Here is a 12,983-nt window from a genome sequence, read left to right as displayed (position 1 = left end):
TGTGTCTTGTGTAGTTACATAAGATTTCCTTGCAATTGAACAACTCTCTAACTAGTTCGTTTGAGTCACTTGAACTAGTTATGGTGAAGAAGAATATGGTTGATATGAAAGTGATCATATGGCTAACCATTTGGTTGATTATTATTGAACCAACAAATGTACAAGTTTGGGTACGGTTACTGTAGCGCCCCCTAAGCTAGCAGCTGACTAATCCAAGAGATTAGCTATAAAATGAGGCACTAACGATCTAAAACATCTATTTAAACATTAAGAAAGAAGTTCTAAACAAAGATTAACCCGAATCTAAACCCTCTCTGAAATAAATACAAGAACTCCTCTCAAGTGTTACATATTTAATAGTGAGTTGATTTACAAATAGAATATAAACACAAAATAAACATAGCGGAAGCTAACCAACTCCTCAAAGATTTCATCACCACGTGCACAACTTGATTTGTCTCTGAAACTGAAAGTGGGAATGGGTGAGCACATCATCCCTAGGTACCCCGTAGAAATAACAACTAACTTTCAAGTAATCACTAGAATGATTTGTAAACAATGCAGGTTTTGTCAAAAACCGATAAAACACGGAAATACAGTAAAAGCATATTAAAATAATACTAGTACTTAAAATATAAAGTTTTACCAACCAATAAACTGGCACACATTCACAACATAAATAATAGTTGAGCGACGTCTTCCTTCGGAGTAGCAAGGCATGACTGTTGCGGATTCTTCAATGATCATTAAAGCGCCCATGAGGTTTCTGTCCTCAAGTCATAAACGATATGTACCTTACCAGTACCTTATTCTACGCGCACTCTACATATCAAGTATCTAAAGAAAATAAATGGTAACAACATTATATCCAACCAAAGTTCTTACACAGTGGAGAGCCCACAATCCGCCCACGTGTAAATCCAACAATCTTATATAATATTCTCAACATCATTCTCTCTAAACACCAAAACATAATAAAATAGCTTTTGAAAGTAATTTAAAATAAACAGTAAACATTCACGTATGAGACATGCGTTGCCCCCATACAGAAATAGGGAAAGTATAATGGCCAAATTAAAACCAGAACTATATAATATTCAGCCCAACGAGGCCTATCTAGGTTTGAAATAAATATATATTACATTTGGGAGCACATATCTCACACCAATCAAAAAGAAATCTTCTCCCTTTCATGCTAACAACAAATAAAGATTGTAACCACTTTCCAGTCGATGGAAAGAATCACATTTTGGAAAATAAGTAAATACTCCCAAAACACATATATTATTTGCTTCTAAAGAACCAATCCCATCCCAAAATGTAAAAGAAAACTAATTTGTATTACACACAAATAATACATACATACACTATCATATAGTAACAAAGATATGCATGAATTTCACAAAAGATAGATTTATAAAACAATAATGAATACAAGAGAGTTCGTTATCGATTCCCACCTCTTTTGATGACAAGCCACGCCTACCTCGAGATCCACGATCCACTGGTTCATCCTTTGAATAGATCGTTGTTAATACAGACTAACTGCTAATCACACAAGAACTCTAAGAATCTATTCAAAATAACCCATACAAGAATCATACAAGTCTATCTAATGGTTCCAAGCCCATTTAAGGTTCTACATCTTTTATTTATCTATCTTTAACATAGCTAAGGTTTACTAATTGAATTGGTTGGTTCTATAGTCTGATAGTTAAGTCTTAAGAACATCTATAATTTTATAGAAGAAATCAAAGGCTAGTTCGGACCATAAGGGGTCCAAATCCTCATCATAAGATAACCAGTACTAAGCCCAAGTCCAATAACAAGCCCATTACAAAAGGCCCAGTCTAATAGAGTCAACTAACGGTCAAAGGTCAACTAACAGTCCACGTCAAGTCAAAGTCCAGGGTCAATTAGTCAAATCGGTCAAGGTTCACCGAGTCAGGTCTGGTTACTGAGTTAGCTCAGTCAATTATACTAAGTCAGCTAAACACAACTGAATAAGCTCAGTCAGACAGGTCAAGGGTTCTTCTCACACAGCTGCAACTCTAACTATAAAACTCTACTCAAGATCAACTTCAAACTACTTATTGCATCTATTTATTCAATCATAATATAACTCAAAAATGAATTACAAAGATAACACAGCCTACCTGCAACAGCAGAGGTTGCAAGCTTTCACATCAATTGCTTAACTATAATCCTACAACTGTAAATCACCTTTCTAGCCTTCTTCTTGACCTAATCCCATTAATAACTTCACATGCATCCCATCTTTGTACCAACACCACCTCTAACTTCACATCCTTGCACTCTTAGCTCTTGAGACTCAATCCAAGTTTCACTCACCCCACAATGTTACTAACTTAGTTATACCATAACACTAAGATTCCATTTGCACTTTACTTGCACCTGCAACATAATAACTCCACCTCTTCTACTCAGCTCATATCACCACAACCACAATCTCCTTCATGTCATGTGTTCACTACTTGCAACACCAGTTGTATAATACTCATATACATTCATTACCAAACCCATCTTTCAAGCCAGTTCTCTTCAGTATCACTTAAGACATCTCAACCAAGTACATCCTATATCTCAACCAATACTACCAGTTAAGGAACATCACCATAACTCAGTCATCATCAACACCATGGCATCATCCTCGTCTTAAACTTTCTCAGTACACATCATTCTTAATTATACCTCTAACTCATCCATCCTTTCACTATCAACACCATTTGTTCAATACCACTAATAATAATACGACCATCTTCTTAAACTTTCCCCTAATTCATTAACTTATATTCAAAACCAGTTCTATAGGTTCAATTCCAATAATCCAAAACAACAACAACTCAACATCTTTTTTTTAGGTTCATATCACACAAAACAATGACTACAGCTCAATTACATACCCACCATATTCGTTCTCAAATCTTACTTCATTGAAAATTAAAAATCCAACAAATGAACTTCAGAACTTACTAAGATTTCAGAGAAGAACAATTACCTCAATAAAGTTTCACTCCACAATTGAATTGAATCCTTCTTTGCTCCTGACTCGATTCGGCAGATCATTTGAATCTACCACCACCCCTGATTAACAAAGAAACCCTAAATAATTCTCAAATATCCCTGGAACTTCAATCAAACATCAATTAAGAATAAACCCATCTTCAATTAGACTTCTGAACCTTTAGTTCATCTTCAATTTCACACAATCCCTCAACCAACTCAAGAACCCTAATTCAGTTCATCTTTTCAAAAACCCTAACTTCAGATTCTAATGATTCTTCCACTGTATCCCCTATTTCATGTCATACTCATCTATAATTATTCACCGGCACTCTAATTTCATCTTCTAAGTCTTCAGAACATCAATTCTTCACGAACCCTAACTTCAGAAACTCTTAACTTTTAATTTACTTTCTCCTTCGAGTTTGAATCAACAACAGACAACAACATCATCACTATCAAATATTTCATGATCTTCTAAACCTCCTACCGATCACAAACCTCCCGATTGGACTCTCAATCACTCGCAGAAGAACAAAAACAGGGGAAAAAGGAAAGAGAATAAAAAAGAAGAATGCAGAATGAAGAAGAAGAAGAAAAGAAGTGAGAACGAGTTAATCCTCTCGGCTGGGGATAAGGTCGACCCAATTTGCTGAGACACCAACTCCCTTAGACACGTGCAGCCACAAGAGTAAAATCTCAAAATTACCATTTTACCCTCCAAAAACAAAATGATAAATCTTCTCCATCCGGTATCCGAATGACACGTTCGAGTAGTCTATCTCGCATAAATTTACGAGACCTATCCAGTGATACTAGTTTCATAACTAGATCGTTGTTAGATTAATTTCTATTAATTAAGGTTCGTCAATAAATAATCGAGTTATTAGCGGTTAATTCGTCTCTTGACTCACATCTAGACCAGTCAAATAGCGTTGACGAGCTTGAGAGTTTTTACAGTTACACAAGCCTAGAAACGTGCATTTCATTTTTGTGTAACAAGCTAATTTTCGATCTAACAGTTGAAAGATATTAGCTCGAATCTAAATGGGGTTTTCATCTAACGGTGAATATTGAATGCTTTGTTACCAAGCTAACATTAATTGCAAACCCTGATTTGAAAGACTATATAAGGGAGAACTCTAGGAACTGGGAAAACAATCCCCACACCTTCTGTGTGATACTAGTTGTGCTAATCTAGAGTCGATTCTCCTTTAACCTTTGGTTTTTTCTTCTAAACTAGGTTAACGACTTAAAGACTTCATTGGGATTGTGAAGCCAGATTGATACTACTTTCTCGTAGTTGTGTGATCTGATCTTGTTGTTTCTATTGTACGAGTACAATTGTAATAATTGGCTTGAGATTGATATCTCCGATAGGCAAGATATAAAAGTAATCACAAACACTTCGTCTCATCGTTTGTGATTCCACAATATTTTTTCACTGCGTCGATTAGGATTATTATGAGGTGATTGATAATACTAGGTTGTTCTTCGGGAATATAAGTCTGGTTTATCAATTGGTTCCTGTTCACCTTGATTTATCAAAAGACGGAACAAAACTCGTAGGTATATTCGTGGGAGACGAATTTATCTATTATCGTAGACTTTTCTGTGTGATACAGATTTGTTTATTAAAGTCTTCGAATTTGGGTCGTAGCAACTCTTAGTTGTGGATGAGATCAGCTAAGGGAATCAAGTATGTAGTATCCTGCTGGGATCAGAGACGTAGGAGCATAAATGTACCTGGGATCAGTGTGAGATTGATTTGGGTTCAACTACATTCCAGACCGAAGTTAATTTGGAGTAGGCTAGTGTCTGTAGCGGCTTAATACAGTGTGTGTTCAATCTGGACTAGGTCCCGGGGTTTTCTGCGTTTGTTGTTTCCTCGTTAACGAAATTCGGGTATCTGTGTTATTTCTTTTCCGCATTATATTTTGTTACATAATTAAAATATCATAGGTTGTGCGTTGTTCAATCAATTATAATATCCGTCCTTTTGGTTGTTGATTTCAATTGATTGACACTTGGATATTATTCTTTGGTACCATCCAAGTTATGTCTCTAGTATTTGATAAAGACTCGCAGATTTCTATTTGATATACTTTTTATCTAGATTGAGTCTGAATGTCGAGTTGATTCTCTAGAAAGTTTATTGGAGTTTTTCCATACAGATTGCTAAGCGAAATATTAGTTGTGGTTGTTGTACCCCCACTTTTCCATTGGTAACTAGCGTGACTAATTATAGTACCCACATGGAGGTAAAACCGAAACTTGGTAGAACCGTGAAACCCATGTTTGGTGATTTGATAGGATAATCAATCACATAGTTCTTGGAAGTCAGACGAACCAATTCTAAACTTGTTTGGAAGTGTGGAAAATCAATTCCGAGATTGTAAGTATGAAAAAGGACTTACAAAGTAAAGATGTCGACATACTTTGAACATGTGCAGTAAAGCTTATCTTTTATTGTTCAAAGATATTCCTTAATAGCTAAAGGAGAATCCCAGGTCGAAAATAAATTGAGAATCTTTTAATTAAGGTTTTTAATGTTATATTCGGAAAATAAAAATTAGTAATGTGCATTTACTAATTGGAGATTTTCTAAGAGGCTTCGGTCAATATTTGGACAAAGCATTTCCAGGAATTATGGAAACCGAATTTGAAATTTATTGCATATCTTGAGAATATTTTCGATTTTGGAAATTCCTCGGTCTTCAAACTTCCTTGGTCTATAATAATCAAAGTTTGCATTTCGAGCAAACTAATCCTCAGAGCCAGCAAAACTACCTAGTTGTGTTGTTACTGGCGGAGCCGCCTATTCGGAGAGGAAAGTAACCTAATAAGTCGAAATCTCTTACGACCGCTCGGTTTAAAGACTTCTTTGGGATTGAGAAGCTCTATTAGTACCGTTGGTGGGAAACTAGATAATTGCGGTTTATCTTGTGTTTTCGGTTGATTTGATTAACTAACGGTTGTTGAACTTTGATTGCACCTAGTTTGTTTATGCTTGAGAATCTTCTCTTCTGATATAAGATTCACTCAAACTAGATCGAAGTTTCGACGGGGATCTTTAGACTGTTTGTAGATCTAAAGACGTCTTGTGATAATCCATTATTAACAGACTTCGTTCTGTGTGTGATTGATCACAAGAGATTGAAGTTGATTGTGTGCAGGTGTTTATTGAAGATCTAAGAAGATTTGAAGACGAAGAAGATTTCTGATTTGGGTTCATAATCTTTGGTGTGCACAATACTTTTTTCGGTTAAAGAGAATCCAACTATAAGTTTATCCTTGTAGTAGATTTGATTGGTTAGTTGAGTAGATCGAAATCAATACAATTTTTTTTGATTAAAAGTATTGATTGCAAAATCTTGACAATTAGTTTGGTAGTTTTTATTGGATATATCTAAGGACCTGACAAATGAGTTTATTGGGATAAACGAAAGATCTTTTTGTCGAACTCATATCACTTGGTTGAAAAGAGTTGTTACCGAACAGATTTGTTGTCCCTTTACTGTTTGGAATACGAACCAAAGGAATTTTTCCAAGTACGTGACTTATTACAAGTTGGACGCATGGGAATACAGACGGAACTAGGTGAACTATAGGTTTAGTTGCTTGGTCTCAACTATACAAAGTTGGTTTGATTTTGTATAGCGGCTTAATCCTGAGAGTATTCAGTTCTGGACAAGGTTCTGGGGTTTTTCTACATTTTCGGTTTCCTCGTTAACAAAATCTTGTTGTGTATTTTACTTTTCTATTTCCACAATTATAATTGTTTTATTATAATTAGAAGTAAAATACACAAACGTCAATTCCTATTTACTTGATAGTAATCCTATTGTGTTTGGTTAAGTCCGAACCATTTATCAAGTAAACATACTTGGTTGTTGTATTGTCTCGATCTTGTATCCATAGTCAATCACACAAGTTATCTTGTTGTTGTATTGTCTCGATCTCGTATTTATAGACGATCACACGAAGTGTGAACCGATTAGTTGTATTGTCCGACTCGGTCTATAGACAATCACTTTCGGAGAAAGTACTTATAGGTGGAAAAGTTTTATATTGAGGTATATTTGGGTACCCTCGTCTTTTCAATTGGTATCACAGCAGGCAAACACGAAAAGATCTAACAGTCTGTGTTTGGTGCGATCAAACCTATAAGAAATTGAATCCATGTCTGATTCAGTTAACATTATGAAAGAGTATGAATACTCAAAAGTTGAAGATGTTAACACTTCGTTAACTCATGATCCAGGAGTTGCGAAAACATCTGTGTCGCCCTCTGATGGAAAAGAAGATACTGATAAAGAGTTGGTAAAACTCCTAAAGCCTATAAAATCTCTGTCTACTAAAGTGTTGATACTAAAGACAGTCAAATCTTCTTAAGAATGAGATTAGAGATAAAGACATTCAACTGAATATTCTAGCCAAAGAGAATATGGAACTCACTGTCAAATTAGAAGCTCTTGGTAAATCTCTTACTCAAGATAAAGAGACACGTCCTATGACTCTGACTAATAATGTTGTTGTGATTTCTTCTGATGCTGAGGAAACTAAAAGTCCTTGCTCGACTTTTACAGATTGTGATAAAACTGGTTTAGTCAAATCTGAAACAGATCAAGATCATGGTAGTTTTCCTAACTACAACAAGTCAGAAGAGGATAAGAAAAATCTTTTATATTTACTGATGATCAGACGAAATCTTTTCCAAAGGAAACTTTGAACCAGTTCCGTGAACATAATCTTAAGGAATACAACTTTCAGTCACTTGACATGAAACTTATACTTCTTCAAAATACGGTGGTAAAAATATTGAAGGAAGTTTCTTGTCTTAAAAAACTGAAAGACCATTCCTCGGTAGAAAGACAGATTATGCCACTACCCGATAAGATCAACTCAAAAGAATCAGAGGAAAGAGTTGATAATCGCTTCTGGAAAAAGGTTCGTCCTCACCCATATCGAAACAAGTCTTTTTTTGATGAAGAACGAATCCAGAAGAAAGGGAAAGATAGAATCTATGGCAAAAGAAACAATCAGGAATTTCCGATAATTGTTTCAGATAATCATGTTGATGTGCACCATAAGGAAATCCTTAGAAAAAGAAAATCTTATAAAAATCTCATTGATAGAATTAAGAGAGATTTATCCATCTCTGAAAATTCACACATCAGTACATCTTCTCCACATGATCGTATCTCGAGAGTTAGGAAAGATCATTATTCTGGAAGAAAATATTTTGGGTAGAATTTCCCAAGGAGAAACATGAACTATGTTTATGATGCCTGCTGTAATCTAGAAAAAGCTTACCCCGATACAACTTAGTTGTATCAATACTGTGCACTCTCATCCTCTCCCGTGCTCATAATTATTGGATGAGAAAAGCACATAAAATCAAGGGCACGTGTAGCTTCTATTTTCAGTAATAAGAGATATTTAGAGAATATCTTCCTTTCAATAAAAAGAGAAGTTCGAAAATATGTCGTGAAGTTTCAGAAACCCTGTTTTTCTAAAAAACTATATATACATATATTCTTATCAAATTAAGAAAAAACTTCTCTTAAGTATATTGCCTTCCCTTAGTAAAAACTTTTTGAAAGTATGTCTCCTATAACTCGCAGTGTTACAAGGAGTAATAAAAGGGAAGCACGAAAGGTGAGAAACTGTCAAGGTTTTGTTTCAAAACGAAGAATCAGGAAGATTGTCTCAAGAATCAGTTCTGATCCTAACTCTGATCAATCTCAAGATGAGTCATGTATTTTTGCTCTCAATGATTCAGATCTTACCAAGTGGTTTCCCACATATGGTATGCGTGAAGTTATGCATGAGTTTGAAGAACTCATAGGAAATCTCTTTACTTTGGTTCAAGATCGAGGTGAACTAAAAGTTAAAATAACTGAGATGAAAAGTGAACTTGGAGACTTAAAGCTTCAAATTACAGGTCTCGAAAAACAATAAGTGGTTGCAGACAAGTCTCTTGAGACATGCTTTAAAAGTTTGAGCACCAAAGAAACCTCAGTGAACAACAAGAGCACCACTAGAGATTAAGTTATTTGTTGTAATACTTAATCAAAGAAAATAGACATCAGTTTTTGATTTCTTTCAATAATTATGTAAGGTCTATTATGAATAAAACTATATTTTATTATGAATAAAATTATTAGTTTATAGTTTTTCTTGTGATAGTTTTTGATTAGATAGCATGTGCTTGAATGCTTTATCTTATTGCTATGTATGTTATGGGATGTTTTGATTTCGGTTTTCATAACCTTAATATTTGATCCCATTGTTGTGAACCCTTATGGTTTGGGTGACTTTTTGGTTTAGCAGGATTAAGTTTTATCCCATGTTGGTAGGCTTTATCAAAGGATCATGAGGGGTTCTGTTTGAAACAATATGTGAAAAAGTCACAATATGTTGAATCGTTTGGTTTATCATAAAAGCATATGTGTTTCGGGGGTTTCAACTTTTGCTTGCAATAGTTAAAACCGGTTTTCAACCTTTCTCTGGTAAAGGTTGGTTGTTGTTATTCTTTTGTCTTGCATAAGGATGACAACATAATGATATTTCGGTATCAATTCTCCCTGGAAAGAAGATGCAAACATTATTGGAGAAGAGGATGCAAAATTTGAGGTAACGACTTTGTTAGTTAATCGTTTTCCTGTTTAAGAAAAGCCTGAGTTTATTGCATATATTTATTGCTTTGGCTTAACAAAATTTCGGTACAATTGATGTTTTATTCCATTATTTGTGTATGGATGTGTGTGTGATTCAATTGTTTCCGGTAAAGAAAAACTATTGTTATCTTGATTTATTGTTTGGTATCAATCGTTTAGGCTTACAAAATTTCGGTGCAATTGCGGTACTTTAATGTCTATGTTGTTTCAATTGCTTCCGGTTGAGGTAAATAATTATGCAAGTTGATTTATTTGGTTTGTATGAATTGTTTATGGCTTAACAAAAGAGTTTTTCGGGATGAATCGTTTAGTCCAATTCGGATCCGGATAAGAGAAACTAAGTTAATTCTGATCTTAGTTAGACTTATCAAAGTGGAGGTTTCGGTTGACATCATACTTCCACTTGAGGTTAGTAATATTTGACTTGAACTGTTTCATTCCCTAACGTATCTTTCAAGTCGCGCATATTGAAAACAAAACTGTGAAGCTATGAATGATTATACTCTAGTTAGACGTAGTATTAAGGAATACAATACGAAGTATAACGCTTATCTTTTGAACTTCGTATATAAGACATCGACATAATCGTTTGAATCCTGTTGTGATTATGTATGGCTATGAGGTGAAGATTTCATCCTAGGAAACAATGTTTTACATTAGTTTAAAGGAAGTAAATTCATGAACTTGTTTTGTGAATCGAAAGGGAAATCGCTAGGCTTATTGGTATTGTTATTCATTGCATATCTTTTGAACTACCAATATGTGTGATTAGTATAACCGCTCATGACTTGCTTATGTTCTTGGTAAAACTATTCACAAGGCCTGACTTTTGTATTGGTATGACTTTTATTAGTGAAACCAATCTTAAGTAATCACTTGAGATGGTATGATCAATTTACTGTTATTGGTATGACCAACTCTAGGCAAAGGGGAACTGATCCTAGTAAGAGGTGCAACCGATCACAAGAGGGGAATCAATCCTTGTATGAGGTGCAGCAAGTATCTAGTTATTTGGAACCGATCCTATGAACATGTGCAACACGTTTTTAGATATTGGGAACCGATCTTATGGATATGTGCAACAAATACAAGATAGATACCATATATATGTGGGAACCGATCCTAGTACCTAGTCAACCAAGTTTTGGTAACTAGCGCGACTAATTCTAATATCCACATGGAGGTAGAACCGAAACTTGTTTTGGTAGAACCGTGAAACCCATGTTCGGTGATTTGATAGGATAGTCAATCACATAGTTCTTGGAAGTCAGACGAACCAATTCTAAACTTGTTTGGAAGTGTGGCAAATCGATTCCAAGATTGTAAGTATGAAAAAGGACTTACAAAGTAAAGATGTTGACAGACTTTGAACATGTGCAGTAAAGCTTATCTTTTATTGTTCAAGGATATTCCTTAATAGCTAAAGGAGAATCCCAGATCGAAAATAAATTGAGAATCTTTTAATTAAGGTTTTTAATTTTATATTTGTAAAATAAAAATTAGTAATGTGCATTTACTAATTGGAGATTTTCCAAGAGATTTCAGTCAATATTTGGATAAAGCATTTCCAGGAATTATGGAAACCGAATTTGGAATTGGTTGCATATCTTGAGAATATTTTCAGTTTTGGAAATTCCTTGGTGTCCAAACTTCCTTGGTCTATAAATATCAAAGTTTGTATTTCGAGAAAACTAATCCTCAGAGCCAGCAAAACTACCTAGTTGAGTTGTTACTGGTGGAGCCGCCTATTCGGAGAGAAAAGTAACCTAATTAGGCGAAATCTCTTACGACCGCTCAGTTTAAAGACTTCTTTGGGATTGAGAATCTCTATTAGTACCGTTGGTGGGAAACTAGATAATTGCGGTTTATCTTGTATTTTCGATTGATTTTATTGACTAACGGTTGTTAAACTTTGATTGCACCTAGTTTGTTTATGCTTGAGAATCTTTTCTTCTGATATAAGATTCACTCAAATTAGATCGAAGTTTCGACGGGGATCTTTAGACTGTTTGTAGATCTAAATATGTCTTGTGATAATCCATTGTTAACAGACTCCATTTGGTGTGTGATTGATCACAAGAGATTCAAGTTGATTGTGTTCCGGTGTTTATTGAAGATCTAAGAAGATTTGAAGACGAAGAAGATTTCTGATTTGGGTTCATAATCTTTGGTGTGCACAATACTTGTTTCGGGTAAAGAGGATCCAACTATAATCGGTTTATTCTTGTGGTAGATTTGATTGATTAGTTGAGTAGATTGGCATCAATACAATTCTTTGTGATTAAAAGTATTGATTGCAAAATCTTGATAATTACTTTGGTAGTTGTTATTGGATAGATCTAAGGACCTGACAAAGGAGTTTATTGGGATAAACGGAAGAGCCTTTTGTCGAACTCATATCACTTGGTTGAAAAGAGTTGTTACCGAACATATTTGGTGTTCCTTTACTGTTTGGAATACGAACCAAAGGAATTGTTCCAAGTACGTGACTTATTACAAGTTGGAGGCATGGGAATACAGACGGAACTAGGTGAAATATAGGTTTAGTTGCTTGGTATCAACTATACGAAGTTGGTTTGATTTTGTATAGCGGCTTAATCCTGAGAGTATTCAATTCTGGACAAGGTCCCGCGGTTTTTCTGCATTTGCGGTTTCTTCGTTAACAAAATCTTGTTGTGTCTTTTACTTTTCTATTTCCGCAATTATAATTGTTTTATTATAATTAGAATTAAAATACACAAACGTCAATTCCTATTTACTTGATAGTAATCCTTTTGTGTTTGGTTAAGTCTGAACCATTTATCAAGTAAACATACTTCTTTGTTGTATTGTCTCGATCTTGTATCCATAGTCAATCACACAAGTTATCTTGTTGTCGTATTTACTCGATCTCGTATCCATAGACGATCACACGAAGTGTGAACCGGTTAGTTGTATTGTCTCGACTCGGTCTATAGACAATCACTTTCGGAGAAAGGACTTATAGGTGGAAAAGTTTTAGATTGAGGTATATTTGGGTACCCTCGTCTTTTTAGTATGTTAATAGAAAGAGATTAATGAAGAAGATATAATAGTGAAGGAAATACGTATACGCTGTGATGGTGCTAGTAAAGGAAATTCAGGTTTAGCTGGATATGGCTTTGTAGCAAGAAATTGAGGGAAAGGTGAATTTTTGATTGTAGTTGTTGGAGGCCTTGGTGTTGCAACTAATTACTTTGCAGAACTGATGGCTATTATCTGTGTTGGTGAATGGGCTCTGCAAAACCATCACATGGA

General features: G+C 34.9%; 1 long non-coding RNA gene across 1 annotated transcript; it reads right to left on the bottom strand.

Annotated features, from left to right (window-relative positions):
- Nucleotides 1–244: 244 nt before the first annotated feature.
- Nucleotides 245–3,628, bottom strand: LOC113318626. The gene is made up of 3 exons (XR_003344716.1): nt 2,157–3,628; nt 1,461–1,545; nt 245–466 (listed from the first exon to the last, which is right to left on the bottom strand). It is a non-coding gene; the product is annotated as an uncharacterized LOC113318626 (long non-coding RNA).
- Between the last annotated feature and the right edge of the window lie 9,355 nt (nt 3,629–12,983).

The sequence above is a fragment of the Papaver somniferum genome, chromosome 10 (assembly GCF_003573695.1).
Source record: "Papaver somniferum cultivar HN1 chromosome 10, ASM357369v1, whole genome shotgun sequence".
In the NCBI taxonomy this organism is placed as follows: domain Eukaryota; kingdom Viridiplantae; phylum Streptophyta; class Magnoliopsida; order Ranunculales; family Papaveraceae; genus Papaver; species Papaver somniferum.
Note: the sequence above shows the minus strand (reverse complement) of the source record. Positions and strands in the feature narration are given on the sequence as shown.